This window comes from Notechis scutatus, chromosome 3 (genome assembly GCF_049901735.1).
Source record: "Notechis scutatus isolate UNSWTSFEM ecotype Mainland chromosome 3, rNotScu1.2, whole genome shotgun sequence".
NCBI lineage: Eukaryota > Metazoa > Chordata > Lepidosauria > Squamata > Elapidae > Notechis > Notechis scutatus.
This window is the reverse complement of record NC_142011.1, coordinates 75,351,784-75,366,687: the sequence shown is the minus strand read 5'-3', so window position 1 is coordinate 75,366,687 and position 14,904 is coordinate 75,351,784. Positions and strand designations below refer to the sequence as shown.

Below are 14,904 nucleotides of genomic sequence, written 5' to 3'. Positions count from 1 at the left end.
AAAAACCTGGCATTTTAACAGGGGATACACTTTCTATATCCACTGTAGATGAAATCTTAGTAGTCTTCACTTGGATTTCTAGAGAAAACTTAAGAAAAATCCATTTTAAGAATTCCTGACAAATGGAAAACAATTGAAAATAAAATTTTAAAAAATATACCGTAGATCATAAACAAGGTATACCAGTCAGCCTCTTATTTAATGGAAATAGATCTTAAAGATAGATCACACTTGCAAACTCTACAGCAGGGGTGTCCAACCATGGCAACTTTAAGACTTATGGACTTCAACTCCCAGAATTCCTCAGCCAGCAAAGCTGGCTGAGGAATTCTGGGAGTTGAAGTCCACAAGTCTTAAAGATGCCAAGGTTGGACACCCCTGCTCTACAGCATACAATAATGAATGTATTGTTTATCCTAGTAATTTTTTTTAAATAATGTGATGATTGATTGTGGATTTAATTAAGATCCTGCATGCAAAGTTGACAGGAATATTTTTTCTTTCGTTCATCTTATTTTTTTTAATCTTGCAGTGCACTATAGCGTATACTGTATATATTCTGATTAAATACTGGGCAAATGTGGTTGAGAAATAACAATATAACATATTTTTTTCTGAGGAAATAAACTAGGGATCTCTAGCTTATTCATAGTTTATATATTCCTATGAATGAGAAATAAAAAGATATAAACATTAATTTGGGTTATTACATTTGTGTTGTAATAAGTTAGGGTTAGGTTTACTTTTGCTAATAAAAGCCCTTTTTACATATGATCAGGATTAGATTCAGTGTATTGTGTAAATATGTAAACAAGATATGTGTAAGGTTAACATATCTACAATTTTGACAAATTATAACTTTTAAATCTTAAAAACTTAATAAAGAATGAGCCTTCAAATAGCAATGTTGTTAAGTGAATCCATTGTTTGCAATAAAAATAAAATCAGCCATGTGACCATGGGGCACTGCAAGTGGCTGTAAATGCAGGCCAGTTGCCAAGCACCCAAAATGCAGTCACATGATCACAAGAGTATCCCGGATGTCAGAACTTCGAAACTTGATTATAAGTAGCTTTTTGGTGGGCTGGTCATAACTGTGACAGGTTGTAAGAACAACTTGTAGTCTTGAAAAGCTGTAGGCTTGAAAGGTTTTTCTCCATTGCCTCCACTGTTTCTCTTCACTATCCCTTCCTTGTACTTTTTTAGCATTTTAAGCTTCACAACCAAGTCTGTGTTTATTTTCTTTAAAACAGATATGAGCTATTTTAAAGGACAATTACCTAAAAACAATGTTAGTTTACGGTAGCTTGAACTGAATATAAAGATCTATTTTCCCTTCAGTTCAGTGTTTCTGTTATGTCTATAATGGTTGCAATGGCATCATTTCAAGTGATGTATTGGCTGGGTTCATAAATTAAGCACAAGGCAGTTGGTTGCTTTTTGGCATGATGCAGTATGTTAGTGGTCCTCAGCCTTTATGGCTTGGCAGCCCAGCGGGGGAGGAGAGGGAACCAGTCTGTGCAAGCAGTGGGCTGGTGTGTGCAAGTCAAGCTGCTTGTGTACATTGACCCGCTGCTTGTGCAAGTCAAGCTCCACATAGCCAGGTTCCAAATTGGGCCATGGCCTGGTAGTGGGCTGTTACTTGGGGATTGGGGGCCCTGCAGTATGTGAGCCCAGGTCTTATTATTTATAAATATTATTTATAGCTTTGTATATTGTTCAAAGCTGCCACTTGTGGCTTAATTAGCAGATCATACTTAGAAAATATGAGTTAATAGAATGTATAAGTACTTACTGAATTCTACCTAAATTACATGCAGTGTGAATTGATGTTTCAATAAGCCTTAGTGAAAGAAAAGGTCTGTTTATAAATGTCGATGAAGAAATGTCTAGAATTGAGTCCTAGCAACTGGACTTATTTTTGTCAGTTTGAGATGTTACTGTTTATAAACCTTGATCAATATGCAGCATATTGCAGGTCAGATGAGGGTACTGAAAATTTCAAGTAGAGCTCTGCTTTATATGTGACAAGAATGAGAATGAATATATATTTTCAGTATACTCCAAGATCAGAACAATCAAATTCTTTAGTCACTAGAATTTTTGGCATATTAACTATAGTAGATAAGAAGATTAATATCAGATTATTAAAAACTAATCATAAAAATTGTGCTAGAATATATTCCAAAAATAAAGGTATTACCAAGAACTGAGCAGTATAGTTGACAAGTATTATCAAAGCAATCATTAATGGCGAAGTTGTGGGGAGGGGAGTAATCAGAAAATTAACCAGAGGCTATTTACAAAAAGACATGTAGCGCCCAGTTTTCCTACTTAAAGTTGCTAATTAATTAAAACCAATCCTGGAGTTTTCCCCCCCAAATAAATGTGACATCATTATATAGATGCATATATTTTCAGACACATGTACACACTAGCCAGAGGGTTATTGCAAAACAAACACTCAAATTGAAGGATGTAAAGAAATCAGCCCATTTATACAATTAGTTGGAGTCTTATCTTTATGTGTAACATGCCTTTTTTTCATACATACAACTGTATTTTTATTCTCTCATGAGTAAAAACAAAAAAGGGATGAAGTAAGATTAGAGGAGTTGTATATTAGGAATGGGGTAAAGAAAGAAGCAAAACAATATAAAATTCAATGTTTTGCTGGGTTCAGTGGTCACGACCCCATATACAGGTGAAACTCGAAAAATTAGAATATCATGCAAAAGTTCATTTATTTCAGTAATGCAACTTAAAAGGTGAAACTAATATATGAGATAGACTCATTACATGCAAAGCAAGATAGTTCAAGCCGTGTTTTGTCATAATTGAGATGATTATGGCTTACAGCTCATGAAAATCCCAAATCCACAATCTCAGAAAATTAGAATATTACATGCAATCAATAAAATAAGGATTGTACATCGAACAATATCGGACCTCTGAAAAGTATAAGCATGCGTATGTACTCAGTACTTGGTTTGGGCCCCTTTTGCAGCAGTGTCTGCCTCAATGCAACATGGCATGGAAGCTATCAGCCTGTGGCACTGCTGAGGTGTTATGGAAGACCAGGATGCTTCAATAGCGGCCTTCAGCTCTTCTGCATTGTTCGGTCTCATGTCTCTCATCTTTCTCTTGGCAATGCCCCATAAATTCTCTATGGGGTACAGGTCAGGCAAGTTTGCTGGCCAATCAAGCACTGTAATCCCACGGTCATTGAACCAGGTTTTGGTGCTTTTGGCAGTGTGGGCAGGTGCCAAGTCCTGCTGGAAAATGAAGTCAGCATCCCCATAAAGCTTGTCTGCGGAAGGAAGCATGAAGTGCTCCAAAATCTCCTGGTAGACGGCTGCGTTTTCCCTGGACTTAATGAAGCACGGTGGACCAACACCAGCAGATGACGCAGCTCCCCAAATCAACACAGACTGTGGAAACTTCACACTGGACTTCAAGCATCTTGCAGTGTGTGCCTCTCCATTCTTCCTCCAGACTCTGGGTCCTTGGTTTCCAAATGAGATGCAAAAGTTGCTCTCATCAGAAAAGAGGACTTTGGACCACTGAGCAACAGACCAGTTCTGTTTTTCTTTAGCCCAGGTAAGACGCTTCTGACGTTTTTGTTGTTGTTCAGGAGTGGCTTGACAAGAGGAATACAACATTTGAAGCCCATGTCCAGGATCCGTCTGTGTGCGGTGGCTCTTGATGCACTGACTCCAGCCCAGTCCGCTCCTTGTGAAAGTCCCCAACACTTTTGAATGGCCTTTTCCTGACAATCCTCTCCAGGCTGCAGTCATCCCTGCTGCTTGTGCATGTTTTTCTTCCACACATTTCCCTTCCACATAACTTTCTATTAATGTGCTTTGATACAGCACTTTGGGAACATCCAACTTCTTTTGCAATTACCTTTTGAGGTTTTCCCTCCTTATGGAGGGTGTCAATGATGATTTTCTGCACAACTGTCAGGTCAGCAGTCTTTCCCATGATTGTGCTTCCTACTGAACCAGACTGAGAGACCATTTAAAGGCTCAGGAACCCTTGGCAGGTGTTATATGATTAAAGTGGGACACTTTGAGCCTAGGACATTGAACCTTTTCACAATATTCTAATTTTCTGAGATTGTGGATTTGGGGTTTTCATGAGCTGTAAGCCATAATCATCTCAATTTTGTCACACCACAGCTTGAACTATCTTGCTCTGCATGTAATGAGTCTATCTCATATATTGGGTTCACCTTTTAAGTTGCATTACTGAAATAAATGAACTTTTGCACGATATTCTAATTTTTCGAGTTTCACCTGTATGTTTACTGTAATAAGTTCCATTGTGTTATTTCTAAGTAAATTTTGTTAAGTAATCTTGTTTAATCAATATGAAATCCTACAATAATAAATTATTTGGGGGGGGGGTGGGAGGGAATTGGATAACTTTCTATCCTTCTCTGTAACGGTTGAATGTCTAGTGAATAGAGAAGTCATTGTCATTGTTTCTTTCTCAATGACAGTTTGGACTTGACAAATACATGGAGTCCAAGATACAGCCAAATCTCCTTCTGTAAAACATGCATATTTTAGTTATTAATTGATTTGGAAAACTTATTTTAAATATGAAGGAAGCAATGATGGTTAGCCTTTCAGTTCTCTTAGATTACAATGTATTATTAGCTCTACCATCTGGATTAAAAATTGCCAACAAAAATATGTATCTCCAGCACCCCTTCTATCGTTTAGTGACCACATTCCATTCCAACAACTTGGTTGTTAAGTGAAACATTTGTTAAGTAACACAAGACCAAAATAGATGCTTCGAGGATCACTGGTTGCTCCATGCTATTCAGATATAAGTTCTCTTGTACAGTGCCCCATGTCTGAAACCCCCCCCCCCTTTTTTTGTCCCTTCACAGAGCAGAGAGATTGCTTAAACTACAGTATCTGAATTCCTGAGCTGCTTTTCTCCAGTGTAATATTTCTAAAAAAAATGCTAACTGCAATTTACAAGTCCAGTCCTTAATTAGTTGATTAGAATTTTCTAGCCTTTTCTAGCCTTCCTGCAACTGACCAGCCCATAATTAGTTTCACATGAAGAACTTTTGCTCAGGGACATGAAATTTGGTTGTAAATTGATTTACTGCTGAATTTGGGAAGACTGCTAGGTAAGATAGCCCCTAAATGTGATGCCTCACCACAGGGACTGCAACTGGCTGTAATGGCTGCAACTTTGAAGACCCCTACATTTAGCACCGTTGTAACTGGTCACTGAATGGGTGGTCGCAAAGCAAGGACTACCTGTAATATGAATTGATCTGTATTAATTGACGTTTCCTATAGAACTGCGACCATGGTGTGAACATAGATACTTCTATTCCAACTGAGTGCCTTCTATGTGGTATTCACTACAATATTCAACTTTCTAGCTATTTTGCTGGTTTTGATTTGGAATAAGTAGGAGTTGTGGATATCTGAAGGTTTGCAAATTGATTCAGGGTGTTGTTGAAATAATTCCCTTTCATTTTGGTGCAGTGTAAATATTTGGAAGGGTATAGATAATACATTCTTGGGAGAGAACAACAAACAATCTGATATCAAAGCTTCCAAAATCATAGTTGTGCACAATATGTATGACATTGAAAATTAAACTATCTTTGTCATAAAGATTTCTCAGAATATTGTAGTTAATGTGGTACTGTTACCAAGCCATGTAGGATACGTTTCTGTATAGAGCAAGAGAATCTAAATGTATTTTTGTGTGTCTGTGACAACAGTGTAATAAAAAAATGCAATTGGAGTAAAATTATTGAAATTGTCAAAGAAGAAAAATGTCATTATGCATTTTTAACATTTCCTAAAACAGTTGAACTTTACTATTTGAGACTACCTGGAGTTTTTATTCAATCAAGGAGCATAATTCAACAGTTTTGATCATTTAGCATGCACACAGTTCTGTAGTGCATTTTTTTTACAGTACATTTCTGCTTTTGAACATATTGAATAGGCAATAAGTAAAGGTTAAGTCTGTCATTCTGTTTTATGTTCACGTACTTCCAAGCGTCTTAAGAAACTGGCATTCTCAGCTATGTGAACATGCTCAAGATATTATTTTTGGAGCTTTTCATAAGCTGATACTGAAAAAAAATATTATTTATAAAATATGTTCTATAAATATTCAAAATTTGAGAACAGAGCCTTACCCTTACTAATAGAAGGAAAAATATTACTGTATAAATTTTATACAACTAGTAGTTCTAATATATTTGTGTTAAATTTTCTTTTAAGGCTATTTTTAAAGAGATGGTATAAACTTAAGAAAATATTCAGAATTCAGTTTAAGCAATAGTTTCATTAAGAAGTACTTATGAGTGGCCTTACACTATTTATTCACTTTTCATAATTCTGTTGTCTTTTCTGTACAGTTTCGATATTAAAGGAAACATAAAAATGATCAGATAAAATGCATGGAATGCATCCTGGACTTTAAGAGTGATGACTAATAAAATTAGTGGAGCAACATTGGAATTCCTCAGATCCAAGAAAAAGCACTCATATTCCATTCATTTTGCAATGGTAGGAACCATTTAACATATTTGCACAAAATTATATTGTTTTTTGTATCATTCAGTGTTAAAAACTGTTGTTCTAATGACTGTTTAAACATACTTTTCATCATACAGTAATATTAATAAATCAATAGGATATTTTTGGTAACTTATTTCTGTGCATGTTTTGTTTATTTTATTCCTTTTATTGCTGACATTTTCTATGTCAGTCCACTGCCAATGGAATGGTATTTATGTATCTTAAGGCTACCTATCTTGAAGATATAGAAATATTTCTATCTAGCAGAGTTACATGACCTTCTAGAGTCCGTGTTTAAGTTCTATTACCATGCTGCTCCAAACTGTGTTGCTCAGGATATTGTTTGATCTGATTCATCCCGGGAGCTTTATTCTTGCTACAGGGTTCCTTCTTCTCCTGTTAAAACACTTTATCACCTTCTACAATGTTCTTGTGTGTTCTGTTCTTACACTGTAAATATAATTGGCAATGCCACCAAGCCCTTTTTAAAAAATATATTCGTAGACTTTCAGTAGAAATCTACATTTAAAGAATTTTCTGCATCCATCTCTCAGGTATTTAAGCAGTCCTTGTTGTCCTAACTCCTCATAAATTAGAAACAATATGATCCTGGGCATATTGAAGGAAGAATGAAATTTTTCTCACATTTTCAACCTTGACTTTCTTCTTGCCAGTCCTCCTGACAGTATTGACTCTGCTATTCTTCAAGATAAGAGTGTGATTTCTTAAGTTCAGCAAAATACACAATAATAATCTTACGATGTACTTTTTTTGTCTCTGAATCCTAAAACTATTGAATCTATTCTTTGCTTTTCATATCACAGCCTAACCTGGAAAAAAATAAGTTGTATAGGCCAGTTAGAGATATCTGCTCCTCTTGAGTTGATTATATTCTGTTCTGACTTTCTTTAATTTGCCTTGGAGTTCATTTGAATTTGGAATATAGTCTCACTAAATATCACACAGTATTTATTTTTAGTTCTATTCCAAAGAACATATGCACAAAAAAATGGAATGCATACCATAACTACACCGTTTATTCAGAATGACATGCCTTCATTAAAGGACTGAAATCCCTGTACAATCATTTATAACTCAGCTTGCCTTTGAGTTAGCTAAATGGCTAAATTGGATTTACTTTTGTGATCTTTGTTTTTACTAATGTTGGAAGTAATTATATTGTATTTTCTTATTTTAATATACCATTTTTAAAAAATTGTATTTCACCCAAAAGTATTTTTCCATACCAGAAATAACTTAAATAATTGCACAATATTCAAGCCAATTCCAGTATAATTGCTTGTTTAGTGCATTATAGAAACATATGAACCAATCTGAAAGCTACAGATTTTACATGTCACTTTACATAAATAAAACAGTTAATTATTTTTTGCTAATTATTTGTTGAATCTTATCTGTTTAAAAAAATCTGAGTACAATTATTTAATGGAAATATAAATTTGTACTAATATTGCAATCTTAAACATTTTAATTAAAAAGATGTGGTTTTAATGTGACTAAGTTATTCCGTAAATTTTTCCTTGAAGCCTTAAATCTGACCAGACGATATAGAGCAGGGGTGTCAAAGTCAAGGTCCATGATCCGGCTGTGCCCCACAGGGTGCCTAAATCTGGCCCATGGGGATGGCCTGGAAATAGCAAAGGATTGGCAGTACCTCTGATGCGCAGCCCTCTGTGCCCTGTTTTCAGTCTTGACAGCCTCCTGTAGCACTCTGCTGGCGAAAACGGGATGTCGGGGGATGGGCATGCGCAGAGCATTGGGATGACTGATGAATATATATATCAATTATATATTAACCATTGAAGGAAAAAAAAAACCACAGCATCACTTGTCTTGAGAATATTTTGCTACAGCAAGGAACCCCAACCTATGAGTTGTGGCCCACTAGTGGGCCGTGAGGGGATTGCAACCGGGCCTCACTTGTGCAAGCAGCGGGCAAGCACTTGCATGCGCTCTCCTTTTGGGAGAGCAGCAGGCAAGTGTGCATGCCACGCATGCCAATGGAAGCTGCATACACACAGGCCTGCCTATCGCTTATGCAAAGCTATCCCCTCTCCCCCCACTGCCAGTCCGCAAAGCTGGAAACGTTGGGGAACTCTGTGCTTCAAGTTTCCATAGCTAGATTATTTATGCAGCTGGTAATAAATACAGATTTTCCAGAATTGAAACAAATTTATAACTTCATGGCATAGATCTTGTTGCTCGTGAATAACTTAGAGCAGGGGTCCCCAACCACCGGTCCGCGGACCGGTCCCGGTCCGTGGAACAAGTCCTACCGGGCCGCTGGTTTGCTGGGCGCCGCCATCTTTTTGATGAAAAAGTGCTTCCGGTGAGTTTTCCGGGTGAAAGCTCACCAGAAGCACTTTTCATCAAAAAGATGGCGGATCAGCGCTTCGATGAGCTTTTCCGGGTGAAAGTCATTTCTACAGAAAAGCTCACCGAGCTGCGCGCCGCCATCTTTTTGATGAAAAAGTGCTTCCGGTGAGGTCACCGGAAGCACTTTTTCATCAAAAAGATGGCAGCGCCTAGCTAATGCTCGGTACCGGGCCGCGCCATAAAAAAGGTTGGGGATACCGGGCCGCGGCATAAGAAAGGTTGGGGATCACTGACTTAGAGGACACTTAACACATTTTATTTTATAACAATTTAATTTAATGGACAATTAAGTGGTAATATTAAATTTACATTTTTAATAATTTCAGTACATGAAAACTAAGACTAGTTCAAACAGTCCTTTTCCTCATTTAATTATGTTGTTTTAGTTAATTTTTCTGTAATGTACTCCTATTACATTACACTAATTAGATCGGATACTTAATACTTAATCGTGTAGTTCTGTCTTAACAACATAACATTGTTGATATTGTATCTTTCCTCTAACAATCTTGATTGAATTTGTAATAGAAATAATGAAATAGTTGTTTATTTCTTGAAATAGTTCTTGAATTCAGTTTTTCAGCTATTAATTCTGGCTTTAGTCCACTTTTGGGAGATAAAGATTCAGATCTATTGCCGCCATCCCCTGTTTCCCCTGGTCCCCTAAGAGCTGGAAGAAGGAGCTTAAAGTTCTCCTGAAAGCTGCAAACATCAAGTCCAGCACCACAATTGCTCATTCAGAAGTGGTAGACATATAACCTTGAACAATACAGGCAAGAAGTAGGATGAGAGTTTTCTGGAAAGGGGGGGTGTCCTATGGCTTAGGAGTGGGCCAAATGGTCAGGCCAATAAGAAGTAACAACATACCTCTAGCAACCAAAACCACTAAATGCTGCAAATGCTACCATCTCATCAACTGGTACTACAAATAGGAATTGAGTGAAATGATAGATTCAGACATAGGGATGAAAACTTGTGCATGGGCAACTTTTAAGTAATACTCAAATAGCAGACCTAGGCATCTTACAGCCTATGGGCTGCATCTGGCTCACATGCAGTCCCAGTTCGACCAGCGGCATTAGTTGGGGTGAGGGTGGAGAGGGGGGGGGGCAGCAGTTCAGCTTGACTTTGGGGGCAGGGCAGCAGCAGTGGGGGCAGGGCGGCAATGGCCCTCCACAATGGTCCCAGTTTTTTATCTGTCCCCCTGGGCAAATTAATTGCCCACTCCTCCCCTATAGGATAATGTAGGGGAGAGAACTTTACAGCAGAGAGTGCAATCCTCTCTAAGAGGTCAAAGGGAAATGGAGAAGGAAATAGGAAATAACAGCTCCTCCATGAGCAGGATGGAAATGTGTTTACTAAAACACCTCTTATCTGAAAAATTGGATAACAGAGTAGAGCCTGATTTGCAGACATAGAAGACCCCTCCCTACTCCTGTGATGTTAAAGAAATAGACTGTTAGTTCTCGCTCCAACTCATTTTGAAGCCTCAACCTTGACCTCTACCCCCACACCCACTCAATAATGGGAAAGAAAACAAAGCCATAAGATAACAGACAAAAGAAAAACCGAATTCCAGCCACAATAGAGCCTATAAGCTTCTATAGCATTAAAATAATTTCTGTATCTAGTTTTTTTTTTAAATGTGACCAGATGGACCTCTCTAAGAACCCCATTGGGCTCACTTCCATCAGATATGCTTCAGACAAACAGAAAAAACGGCAGCTGGATTGCTGAGAAATTAAGGAGGAAATCCAGGAATAACTGAACCAAGTACATTTGTTTCAGGCAACAATGACCTTAATAAAAATTGAAAGAAACATTTCTCTCCTTAGCTTCTGATTTATGGTTGCAATTTACAAAGAATAATTAAGAAAATCAAGGAGGAAATGTTTGCTGAAGAGCGTCTTTATTTCTCAAGATACAGATAACATTTTTTCAAAGATTGTAGGATAAGATCTTTATAACCAACACACACACTAAATAAATTAATCTGATGATTGTATCTGAAATGTTTTGTGTGCTCAATTATTCTCAGAGCTTTGGGGGCAAGGAAGTGGCATTATTTATTTTATCTTCATACAAGCTACAGGAATCCTATCTTTTTCATACACTGATTAAGGAGTAGCACACCTAGGTAAAGGTATCCACCAGAAAGATAGATGTTGGTAACAGTAATTATGAAATAGGTATATCAATGTAGGCAGGGAAATGGGCCAAGGTGTGTAAAACCTAGAGGAAATTGTTGAGATCCTCCAACTTCTATGGAATCAGCATTGCTACTATAGTTCCGTAACCAAATTTGTGAGTCTTGCATATCCTTTAGTTGCCTGGTTAAATTAAACATAATTAAAAGCACTTTGGAAGCTCCACAAGAATCAAAACACAGTCCACAAAATCATCTTTAGGAAGTCTTTTAAAGGGCATTAGAGGGTGATTGCACTTTGAGCATACTACTGTGCCTTAGTGATGTTAAACTTGCAAAACGCTCTTGAAAAGGAAAATTCATTAATTTTTTTAAACATTTCTTCAGCAGCAGTGTCAATAAACAGGATGCATAGTGTGCGTCATGCTTTAAAAAAGCATTGGGCTATAGACATTATTATTGGCATGGCATATCCCAATCTTCACTACTTGACTGATATTGAGATTATTTTGATAAATTATATATATGGGAATTCCTTTTAAATATCTATTTCCATTATTTATATATTTACTGTTTAAGTTTTCCGCATCAAATAGGAACAAATGCATGCTTGCTTGCATCCTTATAATTTTAAAAAACGGGGAGAGAAGAAAGTGAAAAGTAAAGTACTAAGCTCAAGAAACAGTTTAATAACAAAATGTTCTTATTTATCTTGCAATAACTGTGGAATTACCTCTAAAAATTGTGTGATTTGCCTTTTTATTTAAATTCCGTTGACAACTTCATTTTTTTTCTATAATATTTCTGAGTAGCTATATAGTTTCAATATTCTACAGGAAGTAGATTTGTATAAACTTGGCAGCAACTATTTATAATTGTTTATTTCCCCATCCCCTGCCTTTTGCACCCACTATTTACACTTCCTCTATGCTTCTTATATATTAGAGGATAAGGTTAATTTAAAAGATACATGCAGGTAACTGTTCAGAGGATTATCATTACTTGTCTAAACAAGGTAGTCCTTGTTTAGTGACTACAATTCAACCTGCAACATTGCCATTCAGTGAAGTAATTGCTAGGTTAACCCACACCTCTGCCTTTGTTTTACAGATCAGCAAAGATCTTAAATGCAAGGAATGGTCACAAAGTTATTTTTTATTATTACTACTACCACCACTATATTCATGTCAGGAGCACCAAAGCTTGATTGAATGGTGACACCACCACCATTTAGAGTTCCTTTCATGTCCCCATTAGGTTGCCCACTAAAATGCTACCCATCTATCTACTTATGGTTGCCCACTTTTGAACTGCTAGGTCAGCAGGAGCATGTGACGGGAGCTCACCCCTCTCACCCTAATTTTATGTGCCCTCACACTTCTTTTTATTCCTGCAAAAGGTACCTGTCTCGGGCAGTCACTAAACAAAGACTATCTGTATTTGTTCACAGAAGTACCACCTTTCTTAATGAATTTGAATTTTGCAAAAGTTAAAAAATATATATTTAAAAATGGAACTAAAAGGACAGCAAAATAATTCCTTTCAATTAAAATTTAGTTTTAGTTGGAAAATAAAATGGGGCATGAATATAGAATGCACTGATTCCACTTACCTAATATCTCATAGAAGTTCAGGACTTTAATATCCTGTCTAGCAGGGCCTGGCTTGGAAAACATTGAAAATTATCTTGAAAAAAAGCTTTCTTGAGAGTTTAATCATTTAGTAATGCCTAAACTGGCTCTTTCTCTCTCCCTTAATGTTCTTCCTATGTACCTTCATCTGCTTTTGTTCCCCACTTCTTTTCCTTTCCTAATGCTGTTACTTCTCACACCTTGTCCATCCCATTTTATTGTTTATATTTCTAATTTTCTAATTATTTCTTGTAGAAGGCAGTATTGGAGTGTATGTATTGTGTATATATTTTTCTTGTCTGGACAAGCCTCTACAGTTTTCTTGGCAAGGTTTTTCAGTGGTTTGCCATTGGCTGAAAGTGGCCAATTTGGGGCTGAAAGTGCTGGCCCAAGGTCACTCTCTCTCTAAGGCGGGATTAGAACTCACTTTCCTCCTTTTCTCATCTTATGTCTTAACCACTACACCAAACTGGCTTTCATGTCTATATATGTGTGGTTAGATATGTAAGAGAGAATGGCTGATATATATACAGAGGAGATCAATTACTTCTATAAAAGGGATAATGTTGTGGCCAATTCATTAATTATTCATTTTTATTGAGTTCTTGGTTTTTGATCTTGCTTCTCTTCCCATATGCATTTTTTACCAGTCTAGGTAACATAATCAGTGCATGGAGGAATGGAGCTTGTTGGCAGTTAATATGTGATAGACTATCCTAACAATTTTGATTAGTTTATTGTTTCTTCCTTGATTGGTCTTGTTTATCAAGTGCTGGTTCCTGCTTATCTAAATATTGATTGATAGGTAAGCTTATTGTGGAATATCTCAATCCTTGACCTTTGGTTGTTTTCTGTCAAACAGTTTGTGCTTGGACCCTTTCTCAATGTGCTTGTTAGCAGCTGAACAACAATACATGTATTTAAGCTTTATAATTTTATAAAGCTGTAGCTTAGTTTCCTGCAGATACCATAGAGATTCTACTCCTGGATTGTCTAGGGAACAACACTGGCTGCATAGAGCTGATGCCACTGTTGGGAACTAAAAAAATTAATGACTGCCTGCATCATTTTATGTTGCATTTTCTTATGTAAAGATAATTGGAAACTTGTTAATCGGACAACTGGTTTTGAGCAGCTAAATTAACTAATTAAGAAAATCACGATATTAGCATCACAGACAAGTGTATGTATAGTTAGATATGCATTCTCTCTCCCTCCCTCTCCCTCTCTGTCTCTCTCTCTCTCTCTCTGATTCACCATACTCTCTCAGTTCCATGTACGTAGTATTTAGTATTCATTAAACCGGCACATTAGTAATTAGTAAAAGCTAACACTTTTTTCTGGGCTATCCTTTATTTAAAAATCTTGGGCATTCTATTTTATCAACAGGAAATAATACAAGCTTTGGAAAGTATTTCAAAAAGAGAATTGAAGCACAGACAACCACTAGTTCTGTCTTTTGTATAATGTTAGTGGACTTGAGTACAAATCTTTAATAATGCTTTTATTATCAGCCATTATCAACTGGGGAATATGGATTATTGCTCATTTTTGCTTGAAACTGATATGTTATTCATATCTTGCTGTCACAAACTCTGTCAGTTTCTCTGTCTTCGCCCTTGAGGCACATCTGGTTGAAATACACAAATACTGTGAAATAACATTTTATTTTGTAGCCAGAAATAATTGTAAAATCAAGAACCAAGCAGAGTCAGCATTGATTAAATTCTCAATTTACTCATCTGAGAGTCTCCCCATTTCTATTCCATATTACCTTTTTAAAAAGTTCTGTAACATATCTTCTGTCCAATTTTTTTTGGCAATTCTTTTGATATTTTAAAAATTGGCTTAGGCTATCCTATGTAAATGGTACTCCATTTTATTAGAAAACAATACAAAATGATATGTCGATTTTGGAGACATTATTGTTCATAGTAAACTACTGAATATTAGTAGTTTAAATAAATAAAATCAGTATTATATTTTATATCACTCTTGAATTTCCTGGAAAATCTTCATCAAAAATAAAATAAAAGACCATTTCAGTTTAGCAAAAATTAGATTCTTTTGTCTGTATATCTTTTTTAAAAGATGAGATGATCATAAAGTGAATCATTACTGGAGTGTATACTTGAATATGTATAAACTATCTAAGATC

The 14,904-nt window shown here is 36.4% G+C and overlaps 1 protein-coding gene across 3 annotated transcripts in view; it reads left to right on the top strand.

Moving 5' to 3' along the window:
- ZZZ3 (zinc finger ZZ-type containing 3) overlaps nt 1–14,904 on the top strand; it is a 52,586-nt gene that overhangs the window by 9,502 nt on the left and 28,180 nt on the right. For all 3 annotated transcript variants that reach the window (XM_026679323.2, XM_026679321.2, XM_026679322.2), the window contains exon 2: nt 6,410–6,560. The gene's annotated coding sequence lies outside the window, so the exon portion shown is untranslated. The remainder of the gene's footprint in view (nt 1–6,409; nt 6,561–14,904) is intronic.